The sequence below is a fragment of the Echeneis naucrates genome, chromosome 9 (genome assembly GCF_900963305.1).
Source record: "Echeneis naucrates chromosome 9, fEcheNa1.1, whole genome shotgun sequence".
Taxonomy (NCBI): domain Eukaryota; kingdom Metazoa; phylum Chordata; class Actinopteri; order Carangiformes; family Echeneidae; genus Echeneis; species Echeneis naucrates.
Genome location: NC_042519.1, coordinates 17,127,995 through 17,141,042, shown reverse-complemented (window position 1 = coordinate 17,141,042; position 13,048 = coordinate 17,127,995). Strand labels below are relative to the sequence as shown.

At 41.1% G+C, this 13,048-nt stretch overlaps 1 protein-coding gene across 1 annotated transcript in view; it reads right to left on the bottom strand.

The window, feature by feature from the left end:
* The window catches only part of coro1ca (coronin, actin binding protein, 1Ca), a 30,224-nt gene extending 22,070 nt beyond the window's left edge, over positions 1 to 8,154 (bottom strand). Inside the window, exon 1 of the mRNA XM_029510938.1 lies at positions 8,040 to 8,154. The gene's annotated coding sequence lies outside the window, so the exon portion shown is untranslated. The remainder of the gene's footprint in view (positions 1 to 8,039) is intronic.
* Positions 8,155 to 13,048: the final 4,894 nt, after the last annotated feature.

Below are 13,048 nucleotides of genomic sequence, written 5' to 3'. Positions count from 1 at the left end.
TTTAGTCCCTAGTTATTTTTGCGACGCATGCAACTACTCAACCAAAGCAAATCAAATCAAACCAAACGTGCACTGCTATCAGTGAAGACGTCCATGAGTATTACAAGTGTAAGCTGTGGCAAAGAAAGCATTTTGAATCTTGAAGTCAAACTATTAAAGTGGTTTTTATATAGTTTGGCATATGATTTTATGGATGGGGTTTTTGTTTACTAGTAAGTACTTATGGCTCCAATTATGTTCTTAGACAGGGGACTGGTCTTACCAGACCTATCTCAAATTGATAATTCATTGTTATAGCATCTTCAGCAGGTGCTGAAGACAGCTATTAGTGCTGGCTAAAAATATGACAATTAGTTGAGCAAATTATCATCATAGCTGACAGTTTCTCCAAATGGTGAAAATATTTCAGAAAAAGCAAGAGAAATGCTAAAAATCCATCATCCTACCAAAGCTGAACTAGTGTTAAATAGAGTGACTCAGTTATTACCTGTGATTTTCAAATTAAAAGCCACCTTGGATCAGCCAAATTGGAGAGAGTGGATTGGACTGGGCATTTATGGATTGGACTGGGCTGAATCAGCAAAACAATTCAGGTCAGAGCAAACTGGGTGGAGTTGCAGTTGATTATGCAATACTGAGTCTTGGAGATGAAGATTTGTTGTGTGGTGTACCCTGGAAATCCTTTTCAGGGCCATAGTCACTGTATGCATCATGGCTTGATTAACAGCCATTACATTTATATATTTGATAAGTTAGGACAGCAAAATATAAAAATCAGGGCTCACTTTTAGAGGGATGGTTTTACAATTTAGTAAATTACATGTTTATGTCAGCAGCTTTACACATGGACAATAAACAGCTACTTTATTGTGATAGCCAAACTCAGGACTTTGGACTAAACACAGACCTGAAATCATTCAACTCAAGATTCAAGCTAACCCAGACTTTAGAGCTATACATGACAGGACTTGTTCCTCTTTGAGCAGAGGTTCCTCTAATGTTCCAAACAAAGCTTTCCTCCTTCCCTACAGGCAACCACGCCGTTGGCAAATGCCAAACCAAAAACTCCCTTATCCAACAGGACTATTATGTAAGAACATCATTATCCTTTACTTGTTCCTGATGAGCTGCGTCTGAGACAAGCAGGCCTGCAAAGAACCCAGGCATCAGAAAATGCACTATAATTTTTTTAATGTAACAATGATTTTTACTCTTTGATCAATCTCCACAACAATATCACGATCGATTAATTATTTGTTTTGTACATAAATGACAGATAATTCTAAATTAATGTATTATTTCCACTGTTCAAGGATTTCACTGACGCCAAGTAGGACCAGGCTCAGATGTGACTGTATTGGCAGGGGCAGTTCACCTGAACTAAATCACCTTATTTGTATTTTTATTTTTTTTTTGTTAGAGCTGTAGATTTCCTTACCGATTATCCTGAATACACTATGTTAAAAAGCATGGTTAGTTTTCAGAAACAGGTGGGCTTCAGAGGACACACACAGGAACTCATAGGGTAGGGTCATTCTGCTCCAAACCAGCAGGGGCCTTAGCCAAACGACCTACTTCCTGTTAAACTCTTGTGGCTACCACAGACATCATGGGAACTAAAAGAAGTCACGGGCATTTCATAAAAAAAAAAAAAAAAAAAAAAAAATGTGATATCTATGAAGAACAACCAAAGAACACAGTATTTTTTTTCATTGCTACTCATTGGCACTCTCCTGGGAAGTAGGACACACTCATGTTGCCCTAATTCGTGCAAAATTACTATCTCTCGGGCAACTCAGATAAAAAGGATAGTTCTGTATATCATGGACATGAAACCAGCACAGCTGACCCCGATGTGCACAGACAGAAAGAGGTCCCAACAGCCTGAGGAACTGACCAACAGGAAGTGGGACCATAGTGACAGTTTTCAGCACCCTTGTGTGCATTCCTTAACTACTCAAATCTCAGTTCTTTTGAGGGAACTGTACCTCACAGTGACATACCTGATTTTTATATGCTATTTTGAACAGCTCAAGAATACCAATACAAATTTGTGTGGTGGCTGTTCTTATCTCACTTCACAGAAGCATTTTCCATTTTTCCTGCAGTATTAAATAATAAGTCAATCGTTCAGTTTCTGAAAATACATGTAAAAGATGATAGACAATTGAACAATTAAGAGTCTTCATGCTCCTGTTGGAGCTCTGTGTTGGGCCTCTGATCTCCACCTTAGACTTACAGTACAGATTCCTGCCCTCCATTAAACCAAAGGGAAATTGTTTTGCACTGACCTAAGACTGCAAAAGAATTACAGAGGGGAAACAGCAAAAAAAAAAAAAAAAAAAAAAAAAAAGAGAGAGAAAAAAGAAGGCTTAGCGAGGGCTCTTGTTCGACCACTGGCCAGAATGTAATTCTTACAGCATTTATTATTACTGGAAGAAGACGCTTGGTCCATCAATTGAACAGTAAGATCAGTTGATCATGTGGAGGTAACCAAGTTCTGGGAAAAACATGATTACTTGATTTCACCCCTTACCGATGTTACTGAGTCAAAAGAAGTCCTCAAAACTGGGGCTTCCACTCTTGGCTACAGTGGCTCTGCAGAGATGTACATAAAGATGGAAGATTACAGTACATCCTCAGGGACTTGAGACATTTAACACTGCCTATCGCTGCCATTTTCAATTATGTTCACACACTACTTGAAACATGGGGCCACCCCATTCTGTCAACAAATATTTACATATCAGCTGGTTCCTCAATAACACTTGTTCTGTCCCCACCCTGATAATGAAGACACAGCAAAGCTAAAGAAATTGGCACCTAGAGGGGACATAAAATATAAACCTACAGTGGACAAGGAAGAGATTTTTTATTTATTTTTTTTAACTGATATTTAGCTGCTAACCAACAACACTTAGACAATCAAATCCCTGCTTTGGTAGATAGCCAGGCTAACCTGGATTAAAACTGGTTCCCCATGCCAGCTCAGTGAAACCCAGAAGTAATGGTTTATTCTGGATAAAAGTCAATGCACAACAGACTAAGGTTGTCAATACAAACGCTGGATAGCCTTGGTTAAATGTCACCACCGTGTTGTTGGGGAGCGAATCTAGTCTTAATAGTCTGTGTTTCATAGTGCATTTGGTAAGTGAGATGTGACATAACATGAAAATCCTTGCCACAAATCAGGATGAGCTGATGTAGGAAAGGGAGGGGCTACAGAATTAGAGCAGAATTATGACCAAGCCTGAACAATCTCCACAGCACAGCTATTTTGGAAAACTACTGAAAACTGTACAGTATACTAATGGCCACTACAGTATGTGTAGGAAATACGTCTGATACTACTCAATGAACTTCTATCATAAAAAAAACACACACAGAAGTCTTCCAACAGCCTTCATATGTACTCAAAGACATGAAGTCTTCAACCAGGAATGAATTGGGAAAATTCAAATAAATATAAATCTATCTCTCTCTCCACCCCCCCCCCCCCCCCCAAAGCAAAACATCCTGTTTTCAGATTAATTTTATTATCAATCAAAAATGGTTTCAGCCTTAACAAACATAGCTGATGCATGTGATGCTTAAAACTACAATAAGCTACTTTTGAATGCAAACCAGATGTGTATTCTTCAATTAATCTGTTATCTAATTTATCACAACCCAACATTAGTCTCTTTTGGTGCCATTTATCATGAAAATGGCATGAAGTGTAAAGCTGAGATCACTGTTGTGCTGACGCCCCAGTGTGTACACACAATCATCAAATAAAACAAGGCTGTTTCTCAGCGGCTCTTAAATGCTAAATATTTTGTTTTGCTATTACTTTGTTTGTTGATTGGTTTTCATCGTTGTTATTGCTGACTTCATCTTGGTAGCACAGTCCAGGTGAGAGCTGGTCGTGTGTGAGACACAGTCCTCCAACAAATGCTATACAATTATAGGGATATGGTAACTCACAAATGTATACTGTATATAACTATATCATGTTATTTTACTGTCAAAATGTTTCTTATGCATGTAACTTTAAAACAAAGCAGACACTATGGTCTCAAACTTTCCTTTCCCACACTTCACTCATGCCCCCCTTAACCCCACTGCACACACATCAGTGATGTCGCCTCATTGCTCTCCATACACTGGCTGCCTTTTTGCCTTTTGTCACCAAGACCGCATGAGACGCCACCTAAATCCCCTTCCTGTAACCAAGGCCACGGACCACCATTGTAATCAGATTCCAGCTACATTCCTGTGCTTTTTGTAACAATGAGATAAGGTGCTGTTTTTCACCTCTCTCTCCAACCAAGTGAGCATGTAGTCTGCAGTCTGGTAGTTTAAATAAAACCAAACTGCTATGCATTATGCACCACCATTTGTGGGGTGCCAAATGAGGTTTGCAGCCATAAAAGCAAAGTGTCTGTAGGTCTAACTCAGGATTGAATGCCATCTCCAATCAAATTTCTCAAACTACATTCAGGTTATATTTGTGTATCAACAGCATGTATGATATTTCAACACCAGAAGTCCAATGATTAGGTTTTGCTTACTTCCTCATTCCAATTTTGGAAAAACAAACCCTAGTTTCAGACAGAGGAAACATAATCATGTTAGAAAATGTCTGTTTAGTGTGATTCTGAGAAAATGCACTCCAGCACTACCCTGCTTTCCAATCTATCATTTTCTGTGGTGTAAGTCTTTAAAAGGCTAAATCCTAAACTTCTTATTAAATTAAAAGTCAAGGTTTAAATAAAGTGGCCACTTTAAAATCCAATGAAATTACTCAACAGGAAAACACTTTCTTGACCAATGTTTATGTGTGGGGCTACTACACAAACTGCTGCACATATGAATACAACATCAGCCTCTGGTTTTTCAAATACCTTTCCTATCAGATTGTAACAAAGCAGACAAGGAAGAAATGGCAGATGGTAAAACAATGATTTCTCATTACGAAACAACTAAATTCCAAAATAAATAAATTAGATCTAAACAGTACAAAGCACAATCCTTTCCTTCCTCATCAGCTAAATCCCCAGTGAGGAAAGCGCCAACTACCACTCCAATTCAACAGATGTTGTCAGCTGTGGTGGCAATGACTGTCGGAAGAAAAACTACTAGTCTGTGAGCATCTGCTGGAATTACTAAAATACAGAGAAGTTCAACAAAACAGGTCATCTGAAATTTATCCATGATTGAACTTCAAATTAAAACCCCAACAGATTATTCACCATATTAAAAAAACACAAAAATATATGTTGTTCCCTTTGTCATTTGTGCATCTTCATACAAACTGAAAAGACATGTCTCTGGGTCTCCTTTATGCTGCATAAACAATTAGCAGCACAGATTTAGGCATGCGATCCTCTTCATCCCACAGACTGTGGGGAAAAAACACTTACCTGCAAACCAGCTGGTTAGGTAATGAGATGATAATGTTATGTGTGAGGAAAATGTAATCTGAAGTAAGACAAATTTAAAATGCAAATCACTGGCAGTTAAATTTTTGGTACTTCATTCTGAAAGTTCCTGCCAGAAAAGGCCTCTTGAATGAGTGCACTGACTAAACCTGCACAGACAGGACGAGACATAAACTGAGGTACGCCAGACATGTTCAAAGAATGCAATCTTTGAATCCAACCGAGATGCAGACGTAAGATCCTTCAGTTATTCAGCTTATTTCCATAGAAAGCGGATTTATTTCAGTAAAGTGACACAGAAAATGACTGTAACAGAAGAGGTATCAAATTATTAAGATGCTTAGTATCAAATGTAAATGCTAAAGCCTGACCAGCTACTTGTGAAACATGTCAGCACACTAATGACCACTGAAATAAGATAGCCAGCAGGTAACAGCTGGGCTTCACTTGACACTGATAGAATAAATATAATAAATTTGATGGATACTGGATATACATGTTCATGATCTTCCTGAGGCCAATTCAAAATGTTAAAAATGCACTCATATCCCACACAAGAGCGCCTTGCCACAGCTGATAGGAACCAAACACTCCCTCACATCTCATGCTTAGTTTCATTCTGCTTCCTGACCCACTTCCTCTCTCAGCTAAGCCATAAGAAAGCAGGCTGTGCACTTCTAAAGACCTTGTACTGCAGCTCAACTGGTAGAGGTTGATGCATCTGGAGTGGGTAACAGGCCCAAACACAGCTGTAGTATGGCTGACTGTTGACCCCGAGGTCGCTCTCCCAGCCTTCACCTGCTCCGCATCCCACAGCATAACTCGAGGAGAAATTCCTTCAGCTCCAAAGCTGATTGCATACGGGAGCTAAATAACCTAGTGCAAGACAGGGGCCAGATATGCAAATCATGCTGCCCTTTTGGCACACCAACCATTGTTATAACAAATCAAGCTGCTCTACATTCATGAGCAAGCAAATGAGCTGATGGTAGCATACAGACATAGTGGTCATCGTGAGGACTATATGGATCATTAGCCTTCCATTATGGCCCAACATCAGAGAATATTAATGACTGCCAAATGGGAAGGACAGCACCATCAAGTCTTCAACAACCTTCAGTTTTGTATCAATTTACAATGACAATGACTTCCCAAAAGTGGTATTGTTATTTGAGAATCACATTACCCATGGCTGTGAAGCAAAACCAAGGCAAATTTCAGGAGTGAAAGTCATTAACTTGTAACTGTTGTGAATTAATGAATTTTATTAAAAAAAAAAAAAACGCAAAATGCACTTTGGCTCCAGTTAACAAAATGTGACTATTTGTTTTTTGCTAAATGCAATTATGGATTCCATACATACAGACTGACAGACTCTTTTCCTTTTCCACAATGCTACCTGTGCCTAATTTCAGGATTTAAATATCACTATCAAACTGCTAATCAACGCACGCACTCATAATTAGAGCACACGTGGTGGAGTTGTGCTAAGTTTAATTGTAAGATATTTGGGCTAATCGAACTAACACAATAGAGGACCTCTGAATAAAGGACATGCATACAAGTAAATAATGTTTGACTAGAACACAATTAAACTAAACCTTTGTTGTTTTTTCTGTGAATTGCCTGTAATTACAAACAGCTGTCAACATAGAGCTGGTGGACGCCATTTATAAACACGAATAAACTCAGGTGCAGCGAAGTGATACGTCTCTGTCCTCATAACTGACACATGGATAAGGTTGATGCATTGAATGCTGAGACTCTGTGTAATTTCAGCACAAGATCTCCACGTGTTTTACGAATAAGCAGACCTGCAGAGGGAAAGGGCGAACTAATCTATTCATCCGGGAAGCAGTTGGAGCTGCGAGCACGGAAGGAGCGTCTTCTCTGCTGTGACCTTCTTCCATTCATCCTCCGCACCAGTGTGTTAGTAGGTCACATCTCAACCTGGCATCTGGCTCAGTATTGCGGATTCTCGGGTCAAATCAAACGATGAGGAAGCGGAGGAGGAGGAGGGGGGGGTGACCATAAGTAACTGCCTGTGTGAATGAAACAGCTGATTGTGGGATTTTGGTGTTTCAAGCTAATTCCTCAATGAGAAAGGGGAGCTGGTTATCGAACAGGATGTGAGGGAAGAGAGGGGGGAGGTCCAGGGTGGGGTTAGAGCTGCCTGGCCCCCCGGTCTGTGTGGATCTACCGTCTGGGAGATAAGTTTTCCTGCCGCACTGTGGAGAGCTACCCCACCCCGCTCAGCGACGTACAGCAGCACGTTTCACGTCGGCAATTGTCCATGAAATCCATCCAACACTTTTAAGGAACCACAACCGTGACTCTTTTTTATTATTTTTTTTTTTAAGAGAAAACTTCTGTTTCATTTCAGGCTCAATCGGCCAGAAACTTTTTGGGCCAGAGTCGGCCAGCCGTCTGAAGGCTAATGCTAGCTTAACAAAAAAAAAAAAAAAAAAAAAAAACAGTTCACGTTATGTCCAGATTTTAGCTAGCGCGTGCACTTTCTGCTGCGGCTGGACAAACGGTAACGGCCAGGAGGGATTTAAGGCAAGGAAGAGAATCAAACTCAAACAAGTAAAACTGGGCGAAAAATGTGAAACCTACCTTCCGAGAGGAAAATGAAAGTATTCCTGAAAGCAGAGTGATATAACACAGCCCGCCGTGTCTCCCTATTGATTCCTCTGTGAGCCGGAGTCTCTGTGCTGACACCGCCCGCTCTCTGCTCTTTCCCCACTCCCACACTGAGCCCGCCCCCTGCCTTGGCTTGGCGAGCCCTGAGTGGACCGCTGGGCTTTGACGGACAGCTCCAACGGCCAATCGGAGTGTTTTATTGGATTACCAAGGGCGCAAGTTTCACGCCTCCTTTCTTCAGGTTCCCAGTCAGAAAAAAAATCACCTTCAGTTTTGTGTTTATTGTGCTTTTATTCATTCTTGTTTTATTTCTGTTATCTGTTTGTTCGTCCATTATTATTTACTACTGTTATAAGGTAGTCATAGCATTTAGGAAGGAAACCATCTGGTAATCTGTTTGTGGATTAATGGGAGTTGTGTCTGTTTGATAGGGAGAGACAAACAAGCATCCCACTATCTCATGTGGCAACATTTCTGTTGAGCCAGGATGGTCTAAAACAAAACATATTTATCAGGGCTAAAGATAAAAAGAAATGGATAGTGGGGTGTGGTTTTATATCTATAATGTATGTAGGTTGGTGCAAGTGTGGGTGTAGAGCAGATGAGGGTCAACCTATAAATGGCAGATAGAGGGATAGAAATAAATTTATGAGCTGTGTATCTCAGAAATGGTTCTGTGTTAGAAAATCATCCCTGGATTCACACTTCTTCTGATGTCAGTGACTATGAGCTACAATATACTGTTTGCATTATGTAGGCAGTGAACCAATCTGGGATGCTTGCAGAATCACATTGTTTTATATGCCATTTTCCAGTCTAAAAATATATATTTCAATTCTCCCGAAGAACATCATGTACCACCATTTGCCTACATCACCACAAGATGGCGTCACTTCACAAATCCAGAGTGATAAAGTCTTTTGATAGCAGAAAACATCTGTATTCCATCATTAAATCGTTTTTCCTTCACTCTCCTTTAGCCTTTTACATTACAGTTGATGCAAGTGGTGCCTGGCAGCCCAATGTGTCTGGGCCTGTGTACCAGGAAAAAACACTTCAATGGCTGAGTGCATTTTCAAACATGAGTGACTCACTGATTCATTTATCTGTTATACTATTATTCCCAGCACCGTGTGTGTGTGTGTATGCGTGTGTGTGTGTGTGTGTGTGTGTACATATACATAGATTTTAGCAGTTAACTAGATTTGAATGGCCTTACCTTTTCTGACTGATGGTTTCCTTTCGACTGCCTTGTCTGGGGATTTCTGAGGTGAATCGAAAGCAGCCTTCATCTGTGCCACCTTCACCGACTGGCGTTGCTCATCAGATTTGACTTCAGCTGGCTTCGGTCGGTCTTCGTGCTGCAACTTTTCATGCAGTTGAATAGTCTCCTTAATGAGTTCTGAGACAGGCCTAGATTTGGGAGTGCACTTGGATTTATCTCTCTCTAAAACACCGTCATCTCTCTCCTTGCCAGGTTTTTCATCAAGTGGGTCAGGTATTGTATTTTCTGGGTTAAGTGTCATATGAAATTCCTGCTTCATGTTGCGTCTGGCCTCTGAGATAACGTCCACTGTGTCCTCACAGGGGGTCTTTACTTCTTTTTTCCTCACAGACTCAGCCTTTTCCTTCTCAGATTTAGATAACCTCAGATTAGTGTTGCACTCACTGCCACTCTTTATTTGTGGAGGCTGTCCTGAAGTAGTTGTGTCTGTCTTCTCAGGCTTAAGTAAATGGCATGACTCTACAATTTGCCCATCACTTTGTGTGGATGAAGACCTCACTTCACACACTGAGGAAGCTGCAGATGCCTCAGTGGTCACACCCCTCACATCACATGACTGTCTTTCATGTGAAGTGGCTGATTGTAAGTTGTCTGAGGACAGGTTTTTTGAGGGACACATATCTAAAGATACATCTATTGGATTGATGTTCTCTGAACTCAAATTGTCAGCTTCGGAATAGTCAGATTTTGAAGATGTGCTGTCACACACAATATTTCCAATTACCCTCGACTGTAAACATCCATCAGAGACCACACTATCATCGGTGTCTGCCTGTCTGACGTCCAAGTCTTCAGTGTGCTGATCTTTTGATGTAATGCTTGCTTTCTTTTTTGAATCTGCAGAGAGAGGTAAGATCCCCCTTTTGCCACATTCTGACTGATCGTCACTATCGTAGGAAGTGCATGCTGTGGCAGAGTCAGGCATCTTCTTTACATCCATCTCCACAGGAAGAACCACGATGTCTTTGTCATCAAAGTCAACTTCCTTTATTTCAGAAAGAGCCGGAGTTGCCTCGATTCTGTTCCTCTTCAGTAACCTCTCTAAAATAGAGCTGGGTTCGACATTATCATTTGTCTTTGTTTCCATTTGTAGATAAGGCCTTACTGAGTCTCTTTGATCATGAGGGTCAGTGACCTTTGGTTTTCCCGAAGAGTAGTCATTTAAGACTGGTTTCAACTCGCATTTTAGTGCCTCCTCTTTCGTATTAATCTCTGTTCTCTCTTTGGGACCTTTGCAGTGAAGGGTATCACTCATGTCCAAAAGAGATTCTTTTTGCAGACTGTTTTTCAAAGGATGTTGGGGTTGAGCTAGAGGCGGTCCCTTCCTTTCACTCAAGGAGCCCTCTGTTCCTTCACATTGCTGAATATCTTCAGCTTCAGCCATCATGGTCTCAATCTGATCTTGAGAAGACAGCAGCTCACCTCCTGCATGACCTCTGCTGGTCTTCATCACTATAGAGTCGTCTTCATTGTTCTCAAAACAGTTTAGACTGGATTTTTCATGCAAACCTCCAGATAAATCTTCTTTCTCTTCACACAGTGTCGTTCCCTGATCCTTATACTCCATCTTGATCTTTGATGATGTCTGGAGCTCCTCCTCAGTCTTCCTCTCCTCCCTCTTGGTATGATCAAACAGCTTTAATGCTGTGACTCTTTCCTCAATCCTTGAACTACTCTTTTGGTTTTTGTCCGTCTCCTGTGGAACCACTGGCAAGGTCTTGCCTCGGTCTCCTCCTCCTCCCTCCTTTCCTGCAGCCCCTCCCTGTCTCACCTCCCTTGCAGCAAAAGGACTCTCCCGCAAATTTATGTGCTTCTCACTTGAAGGTGGTGTTGGCAACAGGCCAGGGCTCCCGTCCAGGTCCTCAGTGTCTGGCTGCCCTAAATTTTCCCTGGTGGTACCAGCCTCCTCCTCAGTGGACCTTCCTCCCTCCATGAAATCACCTTCCTGACTGCCTGCACCTCCTGAGTCAGGGCACAGCCTCGTCTCCTTCGATCCCTCACCGAGCGCCTGCTCTCCCCCTTCCAGTTTGTCCTGGTTTTGTCCCATACTGGTCTGTGGAGAACGACATGCTGTTAACCTCCCAATAAATGACTAAATCCTTTCAAATCATGCCACATGTTAGGAGTGGCAGCCCAGATGTATTTTCTCTTGCCTGACTAATCTGTGTTACAGTCTCTGTAATATTCAGCATTCATACTAATATTCCCTGTAGGAGTAAAACACTGAAAAGAGCCAAGACCTGGGATTAACATCACAGTCTGTACACAAGTAATGGTTTTAGTCTTGGGAACATACCACGTACCATGTAGCAAACATTTCACAGTCAGAGGAGCCATTTCAATGGAGGTGGTTAGTAATCGAATGGCTTTAACTGCTGTAGTACACACTCTGTTGGTCAGAGTTATGCTGTTATTCATTATCATGCACTGACCACACCAGCTCAACTTCAGGATCAAGTACAATCACAGGATGCTGCTGCGATCTGAAATGTAGCAGTTGTGAATTCAAATCTTTTGTTGTTGGACTGACCAGCGTTCATTACTGTGCATTATTCAGCCAGTGAGTGAAATGCAATATATTTTCATCATGATCATCCATGTTAGTTGAGTTAATTATTTGGTTCAACAAATCACACAGCAGTTTGGGTAAACAGATCACACCAAATCTGACTGAATGATAAATGGTTCTCTGAGTATTGAAGGCTCACTAAGTCTTATGACAGTTTGTCAACAAGTCTTTCTCCCGCACTTAACTATTTAAAACTCAGATTTGTCCCCCCCCCACCACTTTTTTTAATTGATTTGTCACCAAGCAGTCAGGCTTTTTCATGTTCCTACAACATTCACAAATTTTGAATTAATTTCCAATTTTCTTGATTTAAAAGTCTATGGGTGTAAAAGTATTAGTGACGGAGTGAAGAAGGTGAATATTAAAGAAAACTGTTAAACTAAAACAGATAACAAGGCAAAACCTAAATAGACATGTTTTCCATGAGACTGTCCAATAGTTTAATGAGTTTTCATCAAAAACTGCAGCAGTAAGCAGAGAAGATGGTGAAGCACAAAGAACAATCATCTGGACCTTGAGTCTGTTTTCCTGTCTATGGCCTCATTCCTCCATTTGTGTGACAACATATGACTGCCGTTGTCTTATCATCTGATAGGCCAGACACATGGGGAGCTCATGTCTTCACACAATAGTGGCATAGCTGTTTGGAAAAGATACAAACATGTTCTTCATGTCAGGATATTGAGAGACAGCAGAAATCCATGATAACAGAAGACACAAAAGCTAATCTTGAAGCAACATGTGAAGGGCTGAAATAATCACAGAGCTGTCTTTCCCCCTCTCGAGGTCATGTGGGCTCGTCAGGTTCCAGCCACCGTCAGAGCTGAGCAGAATTTGCATTCATTGATTATCTTTTACCTTCTTTATCAGGCACGGTGGGGAACCCCTCCCCTTAAGGCAATCCATCCATGTAAACAGCTGATCCCTTATCCTGTGTCACCCTGCCTGATTACGCAAAACTGATCACTTGATCACCATGTGCTCTGCTGATGCAACAAACCCAGACACACTGGAATTCACACCAGTGAACTGGTATCTGCTTACAAGCAAAAGTTTCAGCATCTTTAAATTTAAGAACTTATCTGTGCCATCAGACAAGAATGGCACACAACCCACGTAGCAGGCCTT